Raw genomic sequence first — 27095 nt, 5'->3', positions numbered from 1 at the left:
GGAGTGGCCTGTAATTTGGGGCTTTGGATCTGCATGTCATCCTGGAAGTCTGATCCTGAGGTTCTCAACCACAAAACTTGACACTTCCCCATTTAGAGCAGTTATACTTCCATCCTTATAGACTGGTTTTGCTTCCAGTTCCTGGAATTCATTGCAGTTCAAAGGTCGGAGAAAAAATAGATTCATGTGAAAGAAGGTAAAATGAGACTCTTTAGAGACACCAATGATCACACTTGTTTTCCTGTGAGGTATAGAGCAAGAGGAACCAACGTGTTGCCATAATAGAATCTTTCCAGGAGCCAAATGCACTGTGGGTGTTCCACATTGGATGTGTAGCTTGAGGCATTAGACCTGGATTGAAAATACTGAGATTTGGGTTACCTGGTACAACCAGCCAGTAGTGTTGCTAATACCAGGCATACAGATGGCTGGCATGCTCTTATTGACTCCAGAAATCCTTAGTGGAGGGACTCTTTCAATGCTATTATTAATAAGGTATTATTAATTTTATTATTATTTCAAACATCTGCATTATAAATCACTGCAGATGTTTGAAAGCTGGCACCCATTCTTCAAGCAGAGCTTCCACAGCACACTTAAAGTAGAAAATGAGATGCTGGGGATGGGAAAGCAAGTCCTTAGAGTTTATCGTTTTGAAATTGCAGTTCTAACATAATGCATAGTGCTTTGTAAACGTGGGTGGATGAGAAACGGGTAGAACTGCCTGCATTGTCACAAGGCTGCTTTATGTACCACTGGTTTTTCATTCAGTTTGTAAAGAAAGTGCATTCCTCAGGAAGCCCGGGCAAAAAGCGCTGCCAAGAATGTTTCCTGAAACAATCTTGCTTCGTTTGAAAGAAAGATCTGCTTGTTTAAAAGTCAAAGTTGAGCAAAAACGTTTAGATCCGCTAACATCCTGGGAATGAGCAATGCAACCCCGAGTGGGTACAATCTCTGCTTTACTCCTGAGTGTCTGGAGACATTATGAGAGCAATTCTTGAGGTGAGAAGTCTACAGAAGTCTCTTGCCAAATACTTCGCAGTACCCTGATGGGACTGTACATGGATGGACCCATAAGAAAGACATGTGGCAGAGGAAGAAAGAAAGAAAGAAGCCTCTGTTTCAGACTTACCTTGAAAAATGAATTCAGGACATAAGAGATCAGGATTTACAGGCGAGCACCTTCCAGCAGCTAGATCAACATCCTGGTACCGCATTCCATTTGAAGCTAGTGATCAGTAAAACTGAAAGGAAACTAAAACACAGTGCCACTGAAATATCGTGCTTTCTCCATAACATCATGTGCAGGTCTCTCACACAAGAGCATTATGTTGGGTGAAATGAAGAGTGAGAGGCTCGTGGTCAGTAGGGAGCAGAACACATGAATTAGGAACAGCAGGGGCAGAGGAACACCTGCATCACCTGCACTTCCATGATTCCTTCCTGGAGAGTGGATGTGGAAATCTCTGTGAACATAAGTGAGATGGAGCTGCATCTGCTTCCTATGCACTTGAAACATGGTCCTTCCCTGCATGTAGTCAAATTAAATATTCACAATTAGCCAGACTAATACTTCAGGAGGCTAATGCAGTGCTCCATTAGCTGGCTGTTCATTGCAACTCAGATGGAGAGCAGGTGTCTTCCCAAACAATTGACACTTCTGTCTGTGCTGGACAGCAATGTCCCTGCTGACTGGTTTCTGTGAGACTCTCAGGCTGACCATTAGCTGGAGATTTTTAGCAAAACAAAACTCTTTCAGATGCAAGATGTACATCAATTGCTGATCTGATTTTCTTCTTGATATGCACATTGGCTTTTCTGTGTTCTTAGAATAGTGGAATTGTTTCATTCGGGTACTCTTTGGCTTGCTAAAAAAAGTATCTGAATTAGGAGTTGCAGGGGAATCTCCTGAGTATATAATGATTGACTGCATTACTTTTGTAATGCTGGACTGTCATTGTCTATGGGCTATCCTGCCACATATCAGCTCTGTATTCCATTCTTGTCGGTGAGCTCTGACACTTTGCTCCAGGCACACTAGCACTGTCCCAGGGCTTCTCTTTTTCATAATTATTGTAAATTTCCATCAGACAGATAGTCAGCCCTGTCCAAACTGGCTGCCTCTGAGAAGTGTGAAAACACTGAGAACAAAGTTATTTAATGTTATTCCCATGCAAGAAAAATGTTTCAGCAATGATGAGCAGTGACACCCCATTCATCTTAGAGGAGCTTTCACCCCTCAAATCTGGTACAGGGTCACACACACACACACACACACACATTGCCTTTCTTAGATCTTCCCCATCAATAAGCAGAAGTGGTTTGGGAATGCTGTATTGCTCACAAACAATTGCAGAACTGAGCTTTGATGTGAGCACAGCAGTAGCCCATGTGTGGCAGTCAGTTTATAACTGCCATTTCTGTGTCTCCCACTTGAATTTAGCTTGGGGCTATGTGTTGTTAATGGGTTCTGTGTCTCTAAGTGATTTTTACTTTCCATGTCCTAATTAATGCCCCTCCCTCTGATTGGCAACTTCCTTGTCTCCCCAGATTCTCTATGATGTTTTCATTTTCAGCCACCATTCATCTGGCTGTGATGCTGAATACTCCAAAGATACTGAATTTAACTGCTTAAAACTGTTCCTCCTAGCACTGCAAACATTTTGTTCTTGCAGCCATACTTATATTGCTCACTTAAAAAGAAAACCTGCATTTTTAGTTTATTTGCCTTTACTAAAAGCTCCTCATTCTGTTTCTTACAAAGACCATCACAAAGGGCTGTGTTTTCTTCTTCACTGCCTCATTGCTCAACCCCCCAGCTGTAATACCTGTGGGTCAAAGCAGTAATTCTACTATTCACTGTTGACAAACTAACAACACAAACTTTTGTTTAAAACACTAGAGTGTTCGTTCTAGTTCGCCTTGGTTTTGATACATCAGTGGCTGATACCCTGTAAACAAAACTCAATAAGATCATTGCATCTCAAGGGGAGAGTGTTGGGTACTCTGAGTTACTACACACAGGTATGAAGGTAAATGCTACGTGAGGAGGGAGAAGGAGAAACCTATCTGTACCTATACATACACATTATTTCCTAGAAGGTAGGAAATTCCCATTTAAGAAACAAGAGCTGAGCAGGGTGTGTGAGCAGAGCCTCTTTTCTTCCCAATACCAGCAGTGCCCATCTCAGCAGGTTCCATGGGCCCACACACCATCCAGCTCCTGCTGCCCAAGCTGCTATTGCTGTGTCTATGGGGAGAGAGAATACCCTCTAGGGCAGGAGGTCTCCAGTTAGCAGAGGTCTGGCTGCCTGTGTTTGGTTCTAATGAAGGAGCTAGAAATTCAGAGCACTCCAGAATATCAGGCACAACTCTGAGCATTTCTGTGTGCACTGTTTGGTCATATTTTGGAATGCAGGCCGTGCTGCCATGATCAGTAAAAAAAGAAGTATTTATTGTTGAGGATGAGTGGCAACTAAACAAGAAGTAGGTAACCTCTGTTTATTTTCATTTGCCCCCAATAACATCTGTGATTCCTGGTACAAATAATCTATGATTGCTCATCTGGGTGCTACCATCCAAGCTGTCACTTTCATTTAGAACAACATGGATAGCTTTCCTCTTTCCTGGGAAGGATTAGTAGGGAGGTAGGGAATCAATAAAGGAAAGGATTTGTAAAACAAACAAGCAACAAAAAGAAAACAATAGTAAAACAAATTATGATGTAAAACTGAACAATTAACATCCCATAGCAGCTAGTAATATTGATTATTGTTTTGCCCTTGAATCCCACTCCGCCTGCATCAAAGCGTTTGGTAAAATACAAAGAGGGAAAAACCAGTGACACAGATCAAGCATTTGTACCAGTCCACAAGAAGAAACAAACAAAAACAATGAAAGAAAGCATAGGTTAGAGAGCTTGAGCAAGACACAATGTGTAGGTGAATGACATGCTGGATCAGTAGCCTCCCAGACTGATGCGTCACTTGTACTCCCATCTGTTCACTCTGAAGAAAAACTGAAGTATGACAATAGGCTACTCCACATGGCTTGGCTAGTGATATTATATGCTGTACTGTTTTGGGGTGTTAGTGTTGAATGACAGCACTGCAGTTCTGGGATCTGTAAGTTGAGCAGAAAGCAGTTGCACAGAAACTCAGGTGCCAACAGTCCTGTTTTGCCCAATGTCACCCCAAAGCATTTTGTAGAAGAATACATACAGAGCAAGCCACAAGTCTGTCCAAAAAACCAGGACGGACAGGCAGCTGAAACCAGGCAGTGTTCTTGATCATTGTTCAAGAATTACATGATAAACTCCCCAAGTCCTTGATTACTCCATTTGGGAAAGAATAAATAATACTTGTGTGTGGTCTCCCCAGGTATAATAAAAGACATCAGTAGCACAAAACTGTTAAAAGCAGTGAGTAATTGATGCCATCCTAGTACATGCCCTTTCAAACTAAAAGGGTATTCCAATAGAGGTAGCATAAACATCAAGCGAGCCACTTTGTGAAATCTATCAGCTACAGTTTGAGCAGAGAGTAAAACGAAGAGCCAAAGCTCTACTACTCAGCTGCCTTTTTGGATGATTTCTACAAGAAACACACTTTTCTAATCTTGAGGGTATGTATTCTAAGTTGCCGCTCAAAACCCAATAAATGAAGAACATAAAGGACACAAGCATTAAGGAAAGGAGATCAACAGAATATAGAGTAGCAACAAAACTAGTCATTTCACACAGGATATAATTCAATAGAAGAAATGCAAACACCCTGCATTCATCTGGAGTGATCAACTGTGGAAATACATGATTGGAAAGGCAAGTTTGGCAGCAGTTCTGCCAACAAGGGCCAAGGGGATCTGGATCACAGACTGAACATGAATCAGAACCACACTGTGGTGAAAAAAGCTACATCACAGAAGGGTGTATAAAGAAAAACGTCAGTTAGATGAGACACGAAGTAACTTTGCTAGATTCTGTCAGTAAGATCTCTGTTAAGTGTTGGACTTCAGAAGAGATTGGACCAATCTGGAGAAATTGAGGAAACACAGCTGGAATGGTATCTAAAAAGATGTCCTTTCTTTAATAACCTACAGGTAAAGCTAATGAAACTGAAAATATTTCATTTAAAAAAAATACAAGCGTCAATAAAGACAAGGGAAATGTGCTCTCAATCTCATGTGATGAGCACAGGGAATAATGAGTTTAAATTTAAGCAAAAGAGATTTTGATTTAACACGATGAATGATTTTCCAACAGCGTGTGTGTATACACACACACACACACACACAAAGAAAAGACAATGATGCAGAACATCTTCAGAGTTTTTTTCAGGAAGAAAAAGGCGAGTATTTTTTACTTATTTCACAATGGAGAGAGTTTATCCAGCCTGAAGTCAAGGAAACTAACCAGTATCTTGAACTCATGATACTCCTATCATCATAAGCTCTGCAGAGCCAGGGCTGGGCATGAGCTCTGGTAGCCAGGTACCCCCTAAGATACCACTGGTGTTCTCAGTAGGGCTCAGTCCTGTGTTGAGCACTGTCCTGGAGATTGAAACTCCAAAGATTGGTCTCAGCAGTCACTATGAATACAGCCTTTGATTCCAAGGGAAAAAGCATTCAACTACATTGGCTTCGGGGTCAAAGCAGAGGCCAAGGCCCTGTTGTTTATATAGGTGGAGATTAAAAGTATCCTCTGGTCCTAATTTCTGTGGGCATTCCTGTAAAAAGCTATTTTTAACAGGAAGGACCCAAAAGCCCTCTCAAAACACAATTTAGAAGAATAAGCTTTTTTTGTATACAACAGCTATCCAGCTCTGGGGCATTCACACAGTTTTGCTGCACTTAGCAGCCCTGTATAAATAACATATGAAAGGAAATATTCCATGTATATGCTCATAAATTCAAAATAGTTACAGTAATTCATTGTAATGTTACCAAAGAGAAAGACCCATTATTCTAAGTACTTCTACTAACCAGCAGCAAGAAGCACTGCCTGTCCTAAACACTGCACAGTATGATCTGAGACAAGAGCAGAGGGTAAGACAACATGATTATGTAAGCCATTTGATTCCATAAAGATTTCTTTATTATTTTTTTTTAACTAAAAAATAAGATCGCCTGTAGCTATTTTCAGGATAAGGCACAATTATTTAACACTTCCTTCACCATTGAGGCTTAAGTCAGTTTTCAGGAGGTTTAGCTCGGTAAGGTTTATGAAATGATATGATCACTTCAAAATTTGGTCTTCTTGTTCAAATAAATATATCAGTTAATCTGTTACATGCTTGTCTAGGTTGCTTCCATTTATGAAGCTTCAAAGGGTTGGGTAGTAAGGAGATGAGATAGGTGCTTTTATCTACAGGTACTGACCTATATTTAGATTTCTCATTGTAGTGGGAGGAGAGTAAAATATGTTCAGGTTCAACAAATACAACATCCTTTTTCAAGCTGTAGTCAAGTTCGAAGCACATCTACTCTTCTGTCCGTGCACATTTCTAAGCACCACTGAGACTTGGAGCATCACACTTCAGAAAACTGTTTCCTTAAGAGATATTCTAAGAAATATTGCAAAATCGGACCATATGTTTCCTGCAGTAGTGATAATATCATGTACATCAAGGTTATTTTCCTTTCAAACCACCATACAAAAAATAAAAGCACCACAGGCATGGACATAAGCTACTGAGTAACCTCTTAGTGCACTGACCTGTTTATTGTTCACAGGAGGGTTAATGAATATATTAGCTTTAGATAGGGTATCATTAGTAATCTATGCATGAGTTCTGTTATGTAGCCTAAGCCCCATCTGTCCCATAGATGATAAATACACATCTGTCACACACTACCACATAAAAAGGTGAGTTGTGGGGGGGGAAATAATCATTAATTCTTTTATATATTAGTCTTACACAATGTGAAAGATGTGATATTGAGGTATAAGATTTCACAATTAAAAAGGGGCAGTGCTATGCTACTAGCTTCAAATATGGTATCCAATCTAATGTTAATTAACTATTCTGTTTGGGTTTTAGAACATTTCTAATGATTCCCACCATATGATCATAGTCCTCTCTGTACTAAATATCATAAACTTCACTAAGCTCAAAAAGAACCCCTGGCATCTGAAGAAATCAGATCAAGATGTACACTAATTTCTGTGACTAAGTACTTTAGTAACTCATCTTTAAAGAACAGACAATGACAAGTCCCCACTATGCTGTAAAGAGAAGACTGCAATCAGCCATGGATCTTCTTGAGAATGGGAGAAGGAGCATAATGAATCAAGGAAATGCTACATAGAAATTGAATTTGACAGGGTACACCTACCAAATTATGTGCTTTCTGATGATGAGGCTGGATCTAAAGCAGCTCTTTTAGAAAGAGTAATGTGGAACTGAAAAAAAAAACAAAAAAACAACACAGAGTGCCGACATAAAAGATTGGCTCAATGTTTGGTGCTATGTGAAATGGCCCTTAGAAGTCAGGCATACTATCTCTCCCTGGTTTTTTACTGTATAAATGCACTTTGCACTTGCATTTTTCCTAGCAACAGTACATTTATACTCATCTGACTAAATTATTCCCAAAAAGAAACAAAATACAGCTCTACAACAACAACTTAGCAATGCACAAGGAAATGAGGCAATTATAGGTAGAGTTAATAAATCCTCTTTGACTGCCTTCTCCTTTTAGAGACTCATCCCAAGCCTATTGTTAGGAAGACACATTGACAAAGATACAGTAGGAACCTTAGAAAAGCAATCAAAAAAAAAAAAAACGGACATGCTTTTGCAGAATGTGGCAGATTTAAGTCTAATGCAGTGAGTCTTTACGTCAATCTGCTGCTAAGCAGAGGTTGGACCTGGTGACCTCCAAAAGTCCCTTCCCACCTCAGCCATTCCACACTCCGGCAATATGGCAGTGCCACCCCATTGCCTTGACTGAGTTTGAGTAAGAGCACAAAGCAGTATAGTGGAGTTACTGTAGCACTTGGTTTGGGCTCTTATAAGCTGCTTCTCACAGGAAGACTTTGGTTACCATGTGACGTACCTGCAAGCAAGAGCACATCCCTGCATCCTGCAGAAGAAGGCAGCAAAGCGCTCATCCGAGTCAAGAGTCCAAGAACAAATTAAAAATAAAATAAAATTAAAAAATACTACTAAAGTGAGAGAATCCTGAAGGGACAAGGAGAAAATAATACAGAATTTATATTGAACCAACAATATGAAATATTGCAATAAATACATTAAAATGGATAATATTATTACTATAACAGGATATTAACTATTAGACAGTAACTAATCTATCATTAAGTAACTCAGCAATAACCAGCAGTTTGTTTAATAGTGCTCTACTCAGCTGATCTCCATCTTCCTAGTTGGTTGCACGTAATGCTATATTGCAACAAAAAGCACAGCAATAATAATACAATAACCAAGTCCTAGGCTGAAGCAAGTGAGGATATGCTCAAATGTAGCACCTGCAATCACAGAAACAAAGGAGAGAGGAAGTCAAAAATCTGCTTACCCTTATATACCTCAGATAGGCAGAACTCTCCAGCATGATACCTTTGTCTCCTCAGCCAGCCCTTAAATGAGGTCTTGGATGGATCCTGGCTCCACCCCTTCTGGTCACTCAGGTACATTGCATGCACCTGAGCTCCTCTCAGTTGGCCCTGCTTTCTTACCAGGTGTTCAATCACTGCTTCAGGCTGTGACTTAGCATTTCTGCTACAGTTGTGAGATGTGTGAATCCTCAAGGTTTGTAGATTAATGTGTGACAGAACACTCATTCCTTTTTATGTGAAAGCATATTTAGTATTTTAATCAAAATTAGCAGAAGATGTTAAATAAGACCCTCTCATGGCACAGCTAAGTTGCTTATTTCTGTTTTTCCTTTAAGTACAGACATTAAATTCAGTACCTCATTCTGAGTTCCACTATGCTATCAGTAAAGTCAGCTGAAGTGCTTTCTCCATTAGTGTTGGCATTAGCTGTGACAAATCTTTCCCCTGCTGCCCATGCCTGTTCTGATGGCTGTTTCAACACTGACTCATGACTGAGAGGAGATTAAGACTTTGTTTTGACAGGTTATAATCCTCTGCCTGCAATGGGAATGCCTGCTGCCTACAGAGCAAAGCTGTGCTCCGATATCTCTCAACCAGCAGTCTGTGCCCAAGGAGGCATGATGGCCCCATCTGATGTAATTCAGTTTGTTCTGATTAGAAAATACACACATATCTAATTGAGGCAAGGGAATTATTTTATTGGACTAATAATGCACTTGGAAAACCTGTGCTGGCACTTATTAAATAAGCACTTGGTCACATACATAACTGGGTTCACTTCATCACGCAGGATGAAGGTTGGAAACTGCATCCTGCAAAGTGGTTGGAGATTTTCTTGGTTGCTGAGCAGGCAGCATTTCTCACATTCTTTCCAGACTGTCCTTACGTTTCACAACTATCTTCTCTCTCCTTCTGAAGCTGGCTTTGTATTCTGACACAAATGCTAAGAGCAGGACCTCTTCTACCAAGCTTTACAGAGAGCTTTTAGTATGCATAACAGTATGTTGTATTTGTAAAATAAAAATTAAAAAATTAAAAAAATAGCAACCTTAACTAAAATGTAGCAGTAGTTACACAAAACGTGCTGCCTTTGTATTTTCTGTGCTTAGTTTCTTGCCATCTGCTTTGCACACAGAACTCATGCTTTTGGGGCAGCTTCCAGGATTCTGGCATTTCTATTGCGGATGCCATGCTTCTCCCCTGATACAATGCCAAGGTTTTCTTTAATTTGAAAAACAGCATACATAGGTTATACGCTGGCTGACAAAACTGACATGGTATAAATGAAAAATACTGATTTCCATAGGAACCTGCCTAAAATGTATGCTAGTTTGCATCATATCGAGTTGGCAGTTGTTAATTTCCAGTTCACACTTAACTGTCATTAGTTGTCATGCTGAGGTGATGTACCCATCCAATTTAGAAAAATGAAGTTCACCTGCAGTCTGGTGCCACAATATGGGTCTCTCTTTTCTTAAAGACCCTTTCCAACCATGAGGCTGGTGGTAAAATCAAATGCAAAGCATTTGAGCAGCATGAAGCCTTAGGATCAGAAGGCAAATGAGAAAAACATTTTCATTTCAGTGTGATGTATCTTAAGGGGAGGATGGATCTAGATGGGCCCATCATCCATAACTGTTTGAAGCCAAACTAAGTCCACACTGTCCTTTAAGTACAACCACCCCAAACCTCACAGCCTTTGGCTGCATATTCTCACTTCCACTAGTGGGAATATGGAGCACTCCTGCAGCTGCACAGTTATCCACACTGGAGACCTGATCCATCATAACGCATCCAAGGAAGGAACAGAGAGAAGGATATGACCCCAGTACAGCCAACCTGGCTGCATGAATAACCAGCATGTCGTAAAGTAGAAATATTTGGACAAAGGAAAGAAGGTAATATAGTCCATTGTGGAAACAACCATTGCTTAAGTCAAATTAAACTGATGGCTAATTCATGTACATAGCTAGATGAGTGTGGGCACCCCTTGTGCTTTCGGAGCATAGTGCTGGATCTCACCAAAATGCAGTTGTAGATCAGACTGTGATGTATCATTAGCCAGCACAAAATCAGTTCCAGCGCTCACACATGAGACTCACTATGAAATTCATAAAAGCAATGAGACTCTTAGATGGTTTGCCCTAAGTGGTGCATCTCCCTTTGTGACTACTCAAAGAAAAGGACAAGCACAGAGCAGGTGCCACCCTGCAGTCTTCCCTCAACCCCAATCCTGTGATTCCACAAGAGGAAAATTTTTGCCAAGGTAGTCTAAAACAATTTCAAAACTCAAATGCATCCAAACATATCAACATGCATCTCAACCAAAGAAAGCCTCAAAACCATCTATCTGTTCTTCAGATTGCTACAGCTTTGTCCCGCTGTTTCACTGGAGACATCCCATGTATTGGCTTCACCAACAGTGAGCACCATGTAATGAAAACATCTACCTAGTTCAAGAACCACGAAAATCCTTTAAATCATTTTGCTACATTCTCCCAAACATTTAGAAAGAACTGAAAATTATAACTCAGACTGCAGTTTAGGTAGATATAAGTTAGCAGCTTTGATCCTCACTGGAAAGTTCATCGCAACTTCTCCATTTGCGGCAGCATGGTCTCTTGGTGAGGCCGCCAGTCATTCAGACCACAATGTTTAACAACCAGCAGAAACAGATGTTTGGATTTTCATAACATTTCTTCATCTTTTCATATCAAATTTAGGAGCAAATTCAGATGTTACAGCCCGCTAGGTCCTTCTCTCTGTGCCAGAGGGATGTAGCATATCTTTTTTAATGGGTGTTTTGAGATTCCTTTCTCCACTTACTGATTTCAGAGCCATCACATATATACAGGGACTTTCTTATATTTGGAGGGCACAAGAAATCAGTCAGAGCATGAGAGTACAAAATCTTTATGGTTCATCAGTATTTCAGGCCCCATCAACAAGGCATTCAATTTTGTTCCAAAAGGAAATGGAAACTGTGCCCCTTTTGTGGATTAGGAGAAGAGCCAGCCCTGCCCAGAGACTTACCCTCTCTGCAAAAGTTTAGTTTTCTAAAATGAAGCTCCCTCTCCATACTTTCTGTGCAACTGTTTCCTTTGCAACTCAATTCTGCCAGTCCAGTGTGGACTGGATCGACTAATAGAATCAGCATCGTGAGTCTGAAAAGCATTTCCAAAACGTGTACGTGCCTGCTCGGCTCACAGTGTTCCTCTTGGAGGGAGAGTTACTGTGCTCAGACAAACATGTTGCGCACCAGTTAGTCAGGTACCCTGTTGATTACATGTAGCTCTTTAAAGGAACGCCATGCCCTTTTTGAGTAGTTTTGACTTGTTTCTATGGACTTTTTTTGGCAGCTTGCTCTTTCAACTGTTATTTTCTTTCACCAACTGTAGTGTTATTTTCAAGAGTCTTAGAAAATTAGAAATGGATGTTTTGATTTTTTCCTTCCTTTTCAATAATTATTCACTTCCCTCTCTATTTTTGCTTCCCTCCCATTCCACTGCAATTCATGTTCAGCATCACAGAAGTGAATCTTGCTATTACTGAAAGCATGTTTCAGAACTACAGTTTCCTGAGATTAAAACAAGGAGTAACCCACAAAGAAATGGAAGTCTGATTTTCACATTCTGTTGGACAAGACAACACGATGAGTCAAACATGTAGTTAGGGGATAGCTCAGATGGTAACCACAGCCTTCAGGGAGTGGCTGTGTGAACTCGGACTGCACACTAAAGCCCAGGGAAGGATGAGCCTGGAGGAAATGATGAGCCAGTGACATGCAGGGAGGACACAACATGTGCATCCCCACTGGATCTGTTTTACTGAAGCGGGCAGGGGTGGGCTCTGCTCCTCACTTTCTCTGTTCTTAGTGACTTCTTTTGCCTGCAGCTGAACTGACAGCCTGGCATCCTCTGGTGCCTGGAAAGCTGAGGGTGTTGAAAAGCCTTCTGCCCTTTTCTGCCCTCCTTGGGTTAAATGGGGACGCTGAATCTCAGGCAGGCTGCCAGAATAGGAGGCGGGCTTGGAAAGGCGGATTAGAGCTTTGCTTTTTAACATTTACCCCAAGGAAAAAAAAAAAAAAAAAAAGGAAAAAAAAAAACCAAGCTGTTTTCTTTACTCTGGAGCAAATAATGGGCATGTGTTAAATTTGCAGGAGAGATTGGGCAACTGGGCTTGGCAGTTTTACTGCAAGAAAAACTTAGTGAGGTGAAGCACTAAACTCTGCCTCTGCTTCTTCTCTCCAAACATCCTTTCATGCGACGTTCATTTATTTTATCCTAAAGCTGCAGGATGCTAGCCACACATTGTATCTTGGGTTTGTTTTTTTTTTAACCTCAGGAGACTTCACCCATGGGAACTAATGAAAGGTATAAAAAACATCATTTTTATGCAAAAAAGACAAGTTGCATGTTGGACTGGATGCTTTTCATTTTAAACTCTTCCATCCTAGATTGTCCTTGTGAACCCCGAGGTCCAAAAAGCACTCCTTGGAGTAAGCAGTATACAAGTGATGTATAAGTTGGGATTTGGGAAGAGCTTGCATTTAGCCCAGAATATCACAGGACAAGACTAGCAGGAAGATGCTGCAGGACAGCTGGGACTGCTGTTGGACACAGCTTCTCAAAGGCCAGATAGGGAGTGGATTGAGCCTATTCTTCTCTCAGTTGCAATAGCTCAGGGGAGAACATTGGTGGATCAAGGCAATTAAAGGAGAAAGTCTCACTAGGGAACACAGAATGTGTTTTATGTGACATATGTTACGTGACATATGCAGCTACCTACACAGATTGAGGATTTGAGGGTTAACTCCACACCCTAAAATTCCCCAATAATGACATTAAGTATCATATACAGATAAAATCAGTTGTGCTGCATCATTATTTCCATCTGCCCAGGAAAAGAGCAGGGAAGCTGTCAGGGCTAGCATCCACGCAATCCAAAAGCTCATTCTCCTTTCTCCATCCCCAGGCTCATCATGCACACACCTTCCCAATGGTTTAGAATTGGCTTGATTTGATCTTGACAAAAGAAAACTAAGCACAAAAACACTGGAGGTATTGTAGAGAACATCTCTCTGAATCACATTTAGCTTCCAGTCACGCCAAGAGATTATCTCCAGTTAAATCCACCCTTAGCTGAAAGGAAATATGGAGCTAATTCAGCTCAGTGTATTTCAGATATCTGCAGAGCAGTAGCTACAATCAGCCACTCTTTTTAAACTCCTTCAATCCCAGGATATCTTAGGAAGATAAACTGGATGACAGCCCTCAAAACTTCATCTTCCATGTGCTGTTTCATATAGGACATACTTTTTTCAGAGGTCTCTCATCTACCACAGATTTATATTGTCTAAACATTGCTACCTTGGGCTCAACTGCCCATTCCATTGTTCTCATGATTTGTTCAAGTAGATCACATAGAGATGGAAAATTGCCTGATGATTATTGCATAACAGCTGTATATAGAGGAGTTCAGCTGACAGTAGTTACAATTAAATTATGATTAAGCTAAACTCACATAGTTGTGATGAAATTGAGATTAAAATAAATTCACATTCAGATGTCAAGTCAAATCAAATCCTAAGTGTAAAATCATTTTAACACCATGGAATTCATTGAATTCCTGCCCGTTTTCATCAGCTGAGGCACTGACTACAACAGGGCTCTTCTGAGCAATTTTCTCCTCTCTATACCTAACAAATGAGCTTTCCCAAGCGCCTTGAAAAGTTTCTGTCCATTCATTTAAGCAGAGGTCCTCTTCAGTGTTTTCTGTAGCTTGAGCAGGAAGCAGGACTCCCACACCAATTCCTGCTGAATCAGGGCTCAGTGCATCCACTACCAATCACTTTTCTCACAAGAGTTCTTAAAATAGCAGCTTTAGACCAGCCTTGCTCACTGGGGAATCTGTCAGCAAATTTCATGTTTCTAATATTACAAAGACCAATTTTAGGCTCAGAAATATATATATATATATTTATAATATATAATATAGTTATATATATTATATATATATATATAATATATATACACCCTAGTAGTGATAAAGCTCAGAGCATCTTAAAAGAATCCAGGAGGAGATGGTTCAGCACTGCAAATGCTTTCACAACAAAGTGCCAAAATTTCAGTATGAATTCACTCTAATATATTCATATCATCTTGAGTTGGTTTTTCACAAACATTTGGGCAAATGAAATCTTGAATGACAACAGTGTTTACACTACATTGCTTATGAAGCTGCATAGGCTTCATAATATTCATAGTATTCATAGTAAATGGGTTTTTCATTAGCACTAGCAGTCTTGCTAGAAACACTTGCACACTCCTGAGTTTAGGAGAGCAGGTAGGCATCTGCTGAGATCTGTCCTTATTCTGGTCAGTATAGAAATGTGTGCTTACCTCCCAAAGACTTCCTGCAGGTGCAGTTCTAAATTCATCTATTGCCATGTAGACCCCCAGAAGTGAAGCTGCGAGGAGACTCAGGTAGATGGAGGCTGGGAACCATATGACTTACCAACTACAGAGCTTGAATAGCTGACACCTTGCTGTTATTCAGAAACTTAAAAAAAAAAAAAAAAAAAAAAAAAAGCAAGTGGTTGCAAATTTTCTAATAATACATCTTGAGAGAAATCACAGCTGCTTGTGGATGTCCTATAATTAAGGAACATCAATTAGTAATTTCTGTCAAACATCACTTTAAAATCAGACAAGTCTAGCACTTGTGTTTGTTTGCTTGTTTCTTTTCATGTGATTAAGTTATTCCAAAGCAGAATACAGAAACCCTGGTTAATAATAGTAGACAAAGGAGTTCTGACATGTTCTTAAAGAGAGAATTGGAGAAAATTCCTCAAAAATCCATGAGCTTTCTTTACTAGTACAAAGCTAGGTAACTCCTAGTGCTTTGGCTAGTTATTCAATCAACACAGAATCATGGAATGGCTTGGGTTGGAAGGCACCTTAAAGCCCATTCAGTTCCAACATCCTGCAATAGGCAAGGCTTCCACCCACCAGATCAGGCTTCCCAGGGCCTGTCCTGTCTGACCTTGGAATCAAAGAATCGTAGAATCACCAAGGTTGGAAAAGATCTCCGACATCATGCAGTCCAACTGCCAGTACTTCCTCACTAAACCTCATCCCATAGAACTTCTAAATGTTTTTGCACACCTTCAGGGACAGTGACTCCGCCACCTCCCTGGGCAGCCCATTCCAGTGCCTGACCACTCTTTCAGAGAAGAAATTTTTCCTAATCCAACCTGAACATCTCTAGAGATAGGACATCCACAGCTTTTTTGGAATTTAAGTTATCAAAGGGAAAAGTCTGATTTAAATGCATGTGCTCACCTCCTGGAATACTTCTATGGGCTCCATAGTCCTATTTCAATCATGTTCTAGAAGGGTGTCTCAGAAACCCTCCCCATGCAGCGCAACTCCAAGTGTCATGATGGTGCTGCTGAACAGGTATCATCCACTTTCTTCTGTGAGGGCAGAAGGAAAGCAGCAAGTGTCTGAAGAAAGTGACCGATTTCAGTCAGGAATTGAAGTAAAAATAGAATTAAGTTCTAATAACTTGTCATTTCTGTGAACTTAGAGGGCTGAGAAATGCCTCGCAGATATGCCATTATGAAATATGATTCATGGTTCTTCATGGATGTGTCCCTCCGGGTCCAAATGCAGCTCTGCATAGATTGTTTCACATTTGGTTGACTTTGAGCAAACCTATAAGTCAGTGTAAGCAATACAGAGCATGAAGAATGTTAGAATCCTTATCATCCCCCCTCTTTTTTCAGGCTATCAGGGAGGAAGATGATAAAGAGTAGGGTGATTTGCATTTATAGGCATGCATTTGGTGTAATTCTGTGTTCCTACCTTAAAGACAGGCATCAGGACACAGACTTAAATGTCTTAATTTTGGAGTACTGCTAATAAACGAGCATGAATTATTTTTAAAGCACAATAGTAATTGAGAACCTAAACACTGTGTGATGTTAGAAAACAAACAGCCTGTCCTTGGCCATAAAAAATAACTTCTCTTACCCATATGCTTGTTGAAAGAAAACAGAATTTATAGTCCCTAGGTACTGCTTTGAAAAATTGATGTCAGTAGAGGTGGAGGCCTGAAGATAGGAAGGATTCAGAAGAAGAGAAAAAACAACAAACAGCCTAAGGTTTCTAGATGGAATCTGAATGTACCACTGGTAATCAAAAGAGCTGTTAGCTGGTGCTGCTGACTCGTGCTGTTCCTGCTGCATCTGCCACCATATTATTGCTATTTTGCCTCAAGCATTGCTGTGGAGCTCACTTTAGCTAATGATCATGCAACTAACAGTCTGTCAGCCTTAATATCTCTGGGAAACAAAATGGAATTTGTCCCTACATTATTAGCCATGCTTTCTAAACACACCTTCTTTGGCCATATGTATTGAACGTTACATTTGATGGCTGCTGTACTACACGTCTACTGGTTCTGTGCAATAAAGGCAAACATTATTGCCCAGCAGATAGAAGTCTGCACAAACTTCTTTGGCATAACCTTAAAATACAAAACCATTTAGATCATTGCTCAGATCTGGGATATGAAAGAAATTGGGAGCAGTGAGTTAGCAGTCTGGCAGTCAGTAAATATCCCAATTTATTGTAAGACTCCATTTTTGCCTGAGGTCATCTGCCTACGTGTATGGTAATCATAATGAGATGTAACACAAGGACAATGAAAGCCTCCATTCTGAACAGATAAAAAGATCTGATCACTCAAAGATGACTCAAAAGGGAGTACAATGAGCAGGGGGTGAATCAGATGGGATTCCAGATCTGCAATCTCTTTAAACGCAGGGAGGGATTACTCTCTTCAGCAGTATCCATCCAAACCATCACTGTGTCCTAAGCACAGATGAGTAACAGATTGTGCTGAGCAAAAATCTGGCTGCCTGTTGGTGTCCAGAACATGCTGAGAGGGCTCAGGGAATCACTTAAGTCCTCCCTAGTCTAAGGCATGTGATGCTATGCTGCTATGCTGACCCGCTTCTTTTGGCAGTGAGTTGATTTGCAAACTATGAGGAAGGCATGAGTGATGGGAATGGGGGAAAGCAAGCAGTGGATTCCTTTCAGTCAAACTACTGCTGTGTGGTGACAGAAACAGGAATCTGCCCTCCTGACTTGGACTCAGGAAAGACTGAGAGCTGGCTGGGCCCCTTAGCACACATCCAAATGATGGATTTGGCTTTTTGGAGAAGTTACCTCAAGCTAGATCTTAGTTTTCATGTATTTCATAAGAACTGGAATTAGAAAAATATTTAAATGTAATAAAGGATCTGACAGAGGACTGTGGTGAACCTACCCAAGAACTATCCTACCTGTACTCCCACTTGTATTAACTTCATAGGGAACTGAAGTGTAATACACTGTGGCCTTCTATTCACTGAAAAGGTCCTTTAATTTAAGCCACATATTAGGTCACGGGTGTTGCCTGGAGGTAAAAATATTCAGTTTCTATATGTGATAAATGTCAGAATAGCAAGGGCACGTGCCCAAACCCCATTCCAACCAGTGGCAGTATTTTAATCAATGAGTGAAAGTTCTGGGGAAAGCTTTATCACGTACACACTTTATGAAGCATGGGAGATACCCATTTTGAACAGCAAATGGCAAACTAAATACAAAGTTAAATATGAGACCTTGTAATTAACTAGATTCGCAACATTATCTTTAAAACACAGTATAAATAATATTACTAAATTATGTCCATTTTTGTTAACTGTGCAGATTTCAGGAAACGACTCACCACGGGTGCTCAGGAGCCCCCACACCCACCCTCATTCTAGCGAGAACTGCTGGGTTTCTTTCTGACAATTGATAAGATTATGCATTTATTATCTGCATTTATTGAGTTCTTTTCTCCAGAAAATTAGCTGGATGTGGCAGACAAACACATTTTGACACTGAATGAAATCTGCTTAAGCTTAGCAAGGCATCTACATTGTATAAGAAACAGTAATTATTTGCACATAAGGAATGACTTATATGGAGAAATCCATTTGCACGTTCTGCAGTGTGTACTGTTTAGGAAAAAGAGGAAGTTTGGCTCTGCCCAATATTTTCATCTTTGTGGTAACTGTACCATAGTTATGTTCTTCCTAATATAAAAGCAAGTTGGGCCTCTATTGGAACAGGGCACTTAGAGCATGAAAGAACATTAGAATCTAGTCCTCTACTTCAAACAAACAATAATAATAATAATAATAATAATAATAATAATAATAATAATAATAATAATAAAAAGATAAAGAGTCCCTAGCTGAAATTTCAGATTTAAAGCAGAAATCACTTAAGACGTGTATGTAGGTGCATGTATGTAGAAATACTGCCAAATATTGAGAATGAAAGAGTTGAATCTTCAGCTCAGAAGTAAGTAGGTGTATTCCTTCTGACACCCTCTCGCCATCACACTGGTCTCTGCTATGCTCTGACTTATAATCAGTAAAATTTATGAAGCAATCAATACTGCCATTTTTATGCCAAAATAACATCTTGTGTCTAAATGAGACATCTCGAAGCATCTGTATTAGCATGGCAGTAATCACATTGCTTGGCTGCTCTATATCACACATAGAGAACACACTGCAGAATAAAAGAGGGATGGTCATACACGGGTGTAATCTTCTAGCCAGGGAACAGCCATGGTAACAAAGCCTATACATACGGTTCAATTTTCAGCGTCCAGGATCTAGCTAGTTCAGTGTACTAAGATGGTCAGCATCTCTGCTTGTCAGTCAAGCCACCATCTTCTCTCATTCACTGTAACCCTTTCCAGGCTGCCTATGCACTACCACATATCTTCAAATGCTCCCTACCTCAAAGTGTTTGAGACAACTTCTGATCCTTTCCCGCTCTATCCCTCCCTCCCCCCGCCCCCCATTTTCAGCACACCCCAGCTTCACGTCATGAAGACTGAGTGCTACCCTACTATATGGGCACACAGCATTTTGAAAGCAGATGCAAGTTTGCTTCAAGGTGGTAGAAAATGAGCCAGTTTGAAAGCAGAAGGCACGTGACTGCATTATCAGCACAACGCTGAACTTGATGCAATAAGCCTGGCGGAGAAATAGAATACATTAGCTGAGCTTCAGTCAGTGCAGAGCACTGGCAAAGCAAGCTTACATCTGTCTGCAATCTGTCAGGCAGCTTCACGTTGTGCCTGAATCGCACAATTCCCCCTCGAGTCCTACCAGCCCACACACAGACTGAAGCAGGGGCAGAAAGTGATTCTGTTTGCTTTCTATGGACAAATTTGCTGGTACTGTGCTTCTGTCAGAGAAAGAACACCTGCATGGACAGAGTTCAGCTCTGCCCTGCTGTTCCACTCTATCTATCAGAGGTACCAGGTACATATTTGCCAGAAACACTTTATAACCCACATCCATATTTACATTCATTTAGTTTACCAGCAAGAAATTATTTTCTGCATTGCTACCTGCTTTCACTCACTGAAAACCAGCTTCCCTGACACTTTTATTACAAACATACATATATATCTTACTCTCCAATTTTGGTTCATCCAAAATCAGTAGAGTCTTACATTATCATAGTGTAAGACTTGCAAAGGAGCATCTTGCATTTGGTGGGATTCATATTCCAATGTCACTTAGGATAAAGCCCACAGTTACTCATTTTGAAGCACATAAACACTACTAGAAAACAAAGAGGCTTGATTAACCCTTGTGACCATATCCTCCTGGGAGTTTTTACATGCAAACTTCCCCAGATTCCATTTTCAATGTTACATCTAATGAACATAAAAGTAGCACATTACATATATACTATGTTTGGGGCCAGTTGCTAGGTGCATTGGCCCTTTCTTTAGAGAAACTTTGAGGATCTGTCTTAGGTTCAGCTGGGACATAATTGTTTATCTTCAGAACATCTAGTTTTATGCTGTGTTTTGTTTTTAGGACAAAAACAATGTTGATAACACACTGCTGTTTCTAGTTGTTGCTGAGTTGTTCCGTAATAGAGTCAAGAATGTTTCAGACCCTCAGTTTCTGTTGCCCAGCAAAATGACTAAGGGGGGACAAGTACCTGGGAGAGAACAGAATCAGGACAGCTGACCTAAACTGGCCAAAGTGATATTCCACACCATATTACATTATAAAGAAGGAAAGCTTGAAAAAGAGGGCAAATTCTGGGGATTTTCTTCCACTGCTCATGAAATAACTTTGCATCAGTCAGTGGGTGGTTAGCAATTGCTTGTGCATCACTTGTTCATATATACATCTATACATATGTCATAACTATTACCCTTTTTTTCTCTCTTCCTTTTCTCTATCTTAGCAAGAAGTTTTTATCTCAACACAGAAGTTCTACTTTATTTTTTCCTATTCTCACCCCCTCCCACTGGGAACGGGGGAGGAAGCAAGAAAACAACTGTGTAGCGCTTAGCTATCTGCCAGGTTAAACCACAACACTTCTGAGAACAAAATCACCAGACACCCTAATCAGAGCCACATCCACTCAGGAAGTGCATTAGGATCAAGCTCATAATAGGAATAGGTGGGATACATCAACAGCAGATACAGCCCCACTTACAGTTTGTGGGCATCAGACACCAACTTATCCATGAGCGCTCCCTGTACAGCCAGCCCTTAGATCCAAAGGTCCACCACTTGGCTCACATGTCTGTAAAAAAACAATGGGAGCAGATATTAGGACAAGCAACACCGCTGGCAGGGACAGCTCATTCTACTGACAGAGCCTGCATCTAGGTATGCTTTACACAGGACATAGGGTCAGACTGCGGGAGGAGCCTGGACCTACCTGCCAGTACATTGCATCATCAAAAGGCAACCAAAATCGGCAGGTGTAGTAAGACTCAGACACTCCTTTTCTCCTCACAGAGGAGGAAAATGGGTGGCTGACCAAAGCTCCTGTTGGAAAGCAGTAGCTTTTGTGCACTTACTTGCCACATACATTATTTGAAGGAGGGCAGATGGAGAGGCAGTCATCATTTGAACACCGAAGTGCAAACAACCTTTGTTATGATGGGTACTGTGCTGCTTTAGTGAGCTACCAAACCTTATACACCACTTGGAAACAAATGAATAAATGAAACAGAAGGCAGTTCATGCAGTAGCCCTTGGGCCAGTTTGGACAGGACAAGAAGTAAAAAGCATGTTTTATGCTGCAGCCATTATTCCATTTGGAACCTCCAGCAGAAAGCCCCAGGAGAGACGCAAGGTCTGCCCCTAGGGTTTGGGAGTCAGGGTTACAGAGGATCTGGAGCCCGTTGTACTCCAACTGAAAAAGAGATGCTGGAAGCATATAACAGCATTCAAGATGCTTTGGATCAGTACTGAAGAACAGCTCCTCTTGGCACCCCGACTGCCAGTGCTGGGCTGGGTGTTCAAAGGGAGGGTCCCCTCCACACATCATGCAACTGATGCTATATGGAGTAAGTGGGTCACACTGATCACACAACAGGCTTGAATAGGGAATCACAGTCATCCAGGAATCTTAGAAGTGATTGTGGACTGGTCTGAAGGCAAAGATTTCAGAATATTGGCAGAAGAGGGTGTGACACATGCTGAAGATCCTACACTATATAGTAAATTGCCAGAAAATGAAAAAAACTATACACTGTTTGCTGATGGGTCCTGTTGCACTGTAAGAAAGCATCAAAGGTGGAATATTGCTTTGTATGGAGTCCTACATGATGAGTTGCAAGATATTGAAGGAAAGGGTGAATCAAGCCAATCTGCAGAAGAGAAGATCATCCAGCTGACATTAGACATTGCTGAAAGAGAAAAGTGGCCACTGCTCTCCCTCTGTGCTGACTCTTGGATGGTGGCTAGTGCTCTGTGGGGGTGGTTACAGCAATGGAAGCAGAACAACTGGCAGTGCAGAGTCAAACCCACCTGTGCCCCTCCACTGTGGAAAGATACTGCTGACTGAGTAGAGAACATGGTCATAAACGTATGTCACTTAGATGCCCACGTACCCAAGAGTTGCATCACTGAAGAACATCGAAACAACCATCAGGCAGATCAGACTGCTAGGATTGAAGTGGCTCAGATAGATCCAGACTGGAAATGTAAGGGTGTATTATTTCTGGCTCATTTGGCCATGATATCTCAGGCCATCAAGAAAGAGATGTATCACGTAGGATGGCTTAGGATCAAGGGATGCACTTGACCATAGATGCTATTTAATAGGTATATTTACCTTTTAATATGGAGAGGCTAGGCTTGTGAATTATATTACATCCACAAACTCACCATGGCAAAACCCTTGTGCTTACTATTGTGGAAGCAACCACAAGATGGCTGTAAACATACCCTGTGCTCCATGCCATTGCCCAAAATATCATCCCAGATCTTGAAAAGCAAGTTTTGTGGCAACATGACACCCCAGAAAGAATTGAGTCAGACAACAGGACTCATTTCTGAAACAATCTCATATCACCTGTGCCAAAAGGTATGTTACTGATTGGGTATATCACATCCCCCATCATGTAAAAGCCTCTGGAAAAGCTGAACAATACAATGGACTGTTAAAGGCTACACTGGGAGCAATGGGTGCTGGGACATTCAAACACTGAGACACACATTTAGCAAAAGCCACCTAGTTAGTCAACATTCAGGAATCTGCCATTACATCTGATCCTGTCAAATCAAACCTCTTGCATACTGTAGAAGAGGATAAAGGCCCAGTGGTACACATTAAAACATACTGGGCAAGACAGTCTGTGCTATTCATGCTGTCCCTGGCAGTGTTCAAGAGGCGTCTGGATGAGGAGCTCCGAGATAAGGTCAATGGTTGGCTGTAGCTGTGGTAATGGGAGGACAGTTGGACTAGATGATCTTGCAGATCCTTTCCAACTTAGATGATCTTGCAGATCCTTTCCAACTTTGTGATTCTATGATTCTGCTTTGGGCAAAGAAAAGCCTATTCATGGGACTGGTTTTGCTCAAGGACCTGGGTGCACATGGTGAGTAATGTGGGATGATTGGGCCATTTATTGAATATATCAAGGGGCTTTGATGCTGGGTGAGAACAGCCAATAATTTGAATTGTATGATGTTAAATTGCTATATAATACTGCATGTCATCATTATTATGGTTGTTATATGTCAGCTCCCTGAAGCAGCTGCCTAACTCTCAAGTTGCAGCACTGAGCATAAAGCAGCCTTCATCCCTTCTTACATATTATTCTCCAGCAAAATTTTTCTTTCAAGTCACACAGTTCATGCTAGAGAGATATTCATCATCCACACTGTTTTCTTGCATAGGAACTGAAGGTGTTATAAAATAAAAAAGTCCAGCTTTTCAAAAGGATGATAGAGATTACTAACTCTAAAAGACATACAAATTCAGTGAAATGAAATATATGAGAAAATTTGAACAGAATTCCAAGAAAAAGTACCTGTAGTAAAATCTAACATAAAGGTCCCCCCCACTCCTTCCCTAGCAACAGCCAGTGGCAGTCAGTACGGTCTAGTACAAGCAGTACTGGCAAATCCTAGGCCCACCTCCAGGCTGAAGTAGAGGTTGACGGGAACAGCACACCCATGGTGCAGCAGTACTCTGTTCTCTCCTGTGACTCCTGACCTCGTTACTCCCTGCAGCACAGTATTCATCACCTGTCTCACAAGTGCATACATCTGCCTTGACTGAATTTCCACTGTGTCAATCTGCTTCTGAAAGTATTTCAACCAGCAAGGAACATTACTGATACCCAAGGAGAAACAGACAAAGCAGACAAAAAGCGCTTAGGGCCATTTTGAAATGGGGAGCTCTTTCATATTGAATTTCACTCAAAAAGTCTACCCCAAGAAACTGCCTCCTGGCTTACACAGATTTCTCTTGAAAAGTAGTCCTGTTACTGTACCTCCCATACAGCTCCCCTGGCTGGAGCACCATGCCTACACCACAATCTTGGCTCCATAAGGCTCCCGGTCATCTCCAAGGCTTTATGTGCACAACATACTGATATCAGGAATGGCTGCAAAACCTCTTCAATCTCCCACTTAAGAAATGTGATACAGGTAAAGAATCAGCATTACCATAAGCACAATAACCCGATATTACAAAATTAATCTCTCATTCCTGACTGGACTGTGCTGAGTAAGTTACTGGACCAAAACTTGATCCTGCTTCAGCAGGCTCCTGTGTGCTGCTTCCTTTGGCAGTACTTGAAAGCAGGCTGTAAAAGCACAGTTTTCTACTGAGGGTGAGTGCCTTTCTGGCACAGGAGCTCCTGTTCGCCTGTGTAGGTCACCTCCCTCCAAACCGAGATGATTCATAAGATGACATAGTTAGCAACTATACCAATTGAAATTAGGGAAAGGCATCTTGCTGGTCCCTACAGAGAGACTGCTGGAAAAGAAGAGGCTGAAGAGAGTCCTTAACTGCCCATGGCACACGATTAAGGCCCAAAAGCTCTGGCTGCTGGAAGGCAGCAGAAGTATTTGCTGAATAGCAGTACTCCAGTTGGAGCTGAAAGACAGAGAAAAGGCAGAGGAATGGATATTAGTTTCCCTCTAAAGCAGAGTCAGAAAGCTGAAGATTAGAGGAGGAAAGACACTGACACACAAAGGGCAGAGAATAAGTGGTGGAGGAAGACTTGGAGTGCTCTTGAAGGAGCAATGCAATGCATACTTGAAGAGCCTGCCACACCACACATACTGCATGGGGAAGATGGATGGCCCTCTCTGTTGGACTTTAGATGTTTATCATACAATATGTTGTCCTAGGCATGTTCTTTATGTACAATGGCACTGTAATAAACACCAATTCCTCTCCACCTCCACTTTCCTCCTGGAGAAAACAACTGGGGTTCATAGCTAGACCCCACCTCAGCCCACCAAGCCCTTGTGTGTCAGTCACACCCTGGCTGCTCCGCTGCTGAAGGGGAAGGTGACTTCCAGGGAACAGGGGTGGGCAGAGGCCAGCCTGCAGTGAGAGCAACCCTTCCTGCAGCAGGTCAACACTATGGGGAGCTGTCTCCCAGCCCAGTTGCAGACTTGGGAGTCAAGGGGATTCCCTGCCCTCTCTTCACATGGATTTCCAGGCTTCCTCTGACTAAAGCCCCCATCACCAGAGCCCCTTTTCCTAGTCTCAGAGTCACCTTTCTGACTCTCAAAGTTGAATCCAAGGGACCATTTTTATGTTCACTTCTGCTATTAGTTTGACCTCCCCTGCATTAAATCACTGCTTCTCTTGCACTCAGTGCAGAGTTGCCTTGTACTTTGTGTCACTCAGTTGTTGTCTCCACTGACCTTCCTTCCCAGGGTGGTTGTCACTGCTTTCCTCTCAGGTCCACAAAGAAGCCAGTAGCGCACGCAGCTGTCCCTCTGCCTCACATGGCAGTGACCTCCTCTCTGGGGACCATGGTCTTTCTCACACTTAACATCAACTGAGATCAATAAATCCACTCCCCGATTACTCTCCTCTGCTGTCAAATAGCTCCAGCACATCCTGTTGATTCTCAAATTAAATGCAGAATAAATGTAAGTCTTAGCAAATAATTATACTCTTCTCTACTGTAGGTGTCTTTGTGCATTTCAATTTGAGTACAGACATCCTTGGGGTATGCTCATGCAACACCTGTTTGTCTCAGGCATTCTCTCAGGTTTGTTGGGAGAGATAGCATATTTTGAATTGCAGCAAAAGAAAGTTAATGACTACAACTCTGTCAAAGCCATAAAGCTGCATTTTCAGTGGGCTAAAGCCAAACTGAAGCTGAAGAAGCTGTCTGTGATGAAATAAAAAGAAGACAGCACCATGGAGTAATAAATGATTTTTAAAAATGATTAAAAGACAGGACATGAAGCACAGAAGTCCCATTGCTCAGTGGAAGAAGATCACCAGGGAAGTCCTGCAGGAAGACATACTGACTAATCTTGTCATGAGAGACCTGGAAAATCAGACAAGAAGGAGTAACAGCTCGCTGACAATAAGAAGCTATTGAGAGTACTTTTGAAGTACTGCTAAGAGCTGCAGAAGGATGCAGAATGACTTGCAAAAAAAAAAAAAAAAAAAGCTGCTAAATTCAATATTGATAAATGTAAAGTAATGCACAGGAGAGAAAATGCCCAACTATACATATGCAGTGATAGCCTCCAACAGAGATGCTACCTCTCTGGAAAGCAATCTTGAGGTTATTATACATAGGTCTATGAAAACGTCAGCACAGTGTTCAGCAGCATTTGACCAAGCAAATCAAACATCAGGAAAGAAATGAAGACCAAACCAAAAAATATCATGATACCACCATAAAATGACTTTATCTTAAAAGTCTGTGCTATTCTGTCCCCACTCCCCCAGCTCAAAACAGGGGGAGAAGAGAAAAAAATAAAGAAATATGCTCAGAAGTCTGGAAAGGTTTCTATGTGAGAAGTGAATGAGCAGAGCAGGAGCCATTTTCTTTGAGAACAGAAAACCAGCAAGGAGATGCGATCAAATTTGAACTGCCTTAAGTGTCTAGATGGATGCAAACAGTGAATAACTACTCACAGTTTTCCAATACAAAT

At 41.3% G+C, this 27095-nt stretch overlaps 1 long non-coding RNA gene across 1 annotated transcript; it reads right to left on the bottom strand.

Moving 5' to 3' along the window:
* Window positions 1-14612: 14612 nt before the first annotated feature.
* LOC107311539 lies at window positions 14613-21332 on the bottom strand. Its single transcript, XR_001554130.2, has 3 exons — window positions 21154-21332; window positions 15916-16049; window positions 14613-15133 (listed from the first exon to the last, which is right to left on the bottom strand). It is a non-coding gene; the product is annotated as an uncharacterized LOC107311539 (long non-coding RNA).
* Between the last annotated feature and the right edge of the window lie 5763 nt (window positions 21333-27095).

Source organism: Coturnix japonica, chromosome 3 (genome assembly GCF_001577835.2).
Source record: "Coturnix japonica isolate 7356 chromosome 3, Coturnix japonica 2.1, whole genome shotgun sequence".
NCBI classification, from domain to species: Eukaryota; Metazoa; Chordata; class Aves; order Galliformes; family Phasianidae; genus Coturnix; species Coturnix japonica.
Note: the sequence above shows the minus strand (reverse complement) of the source record. Positions and strands in the feature narration are given on the sequence as shown.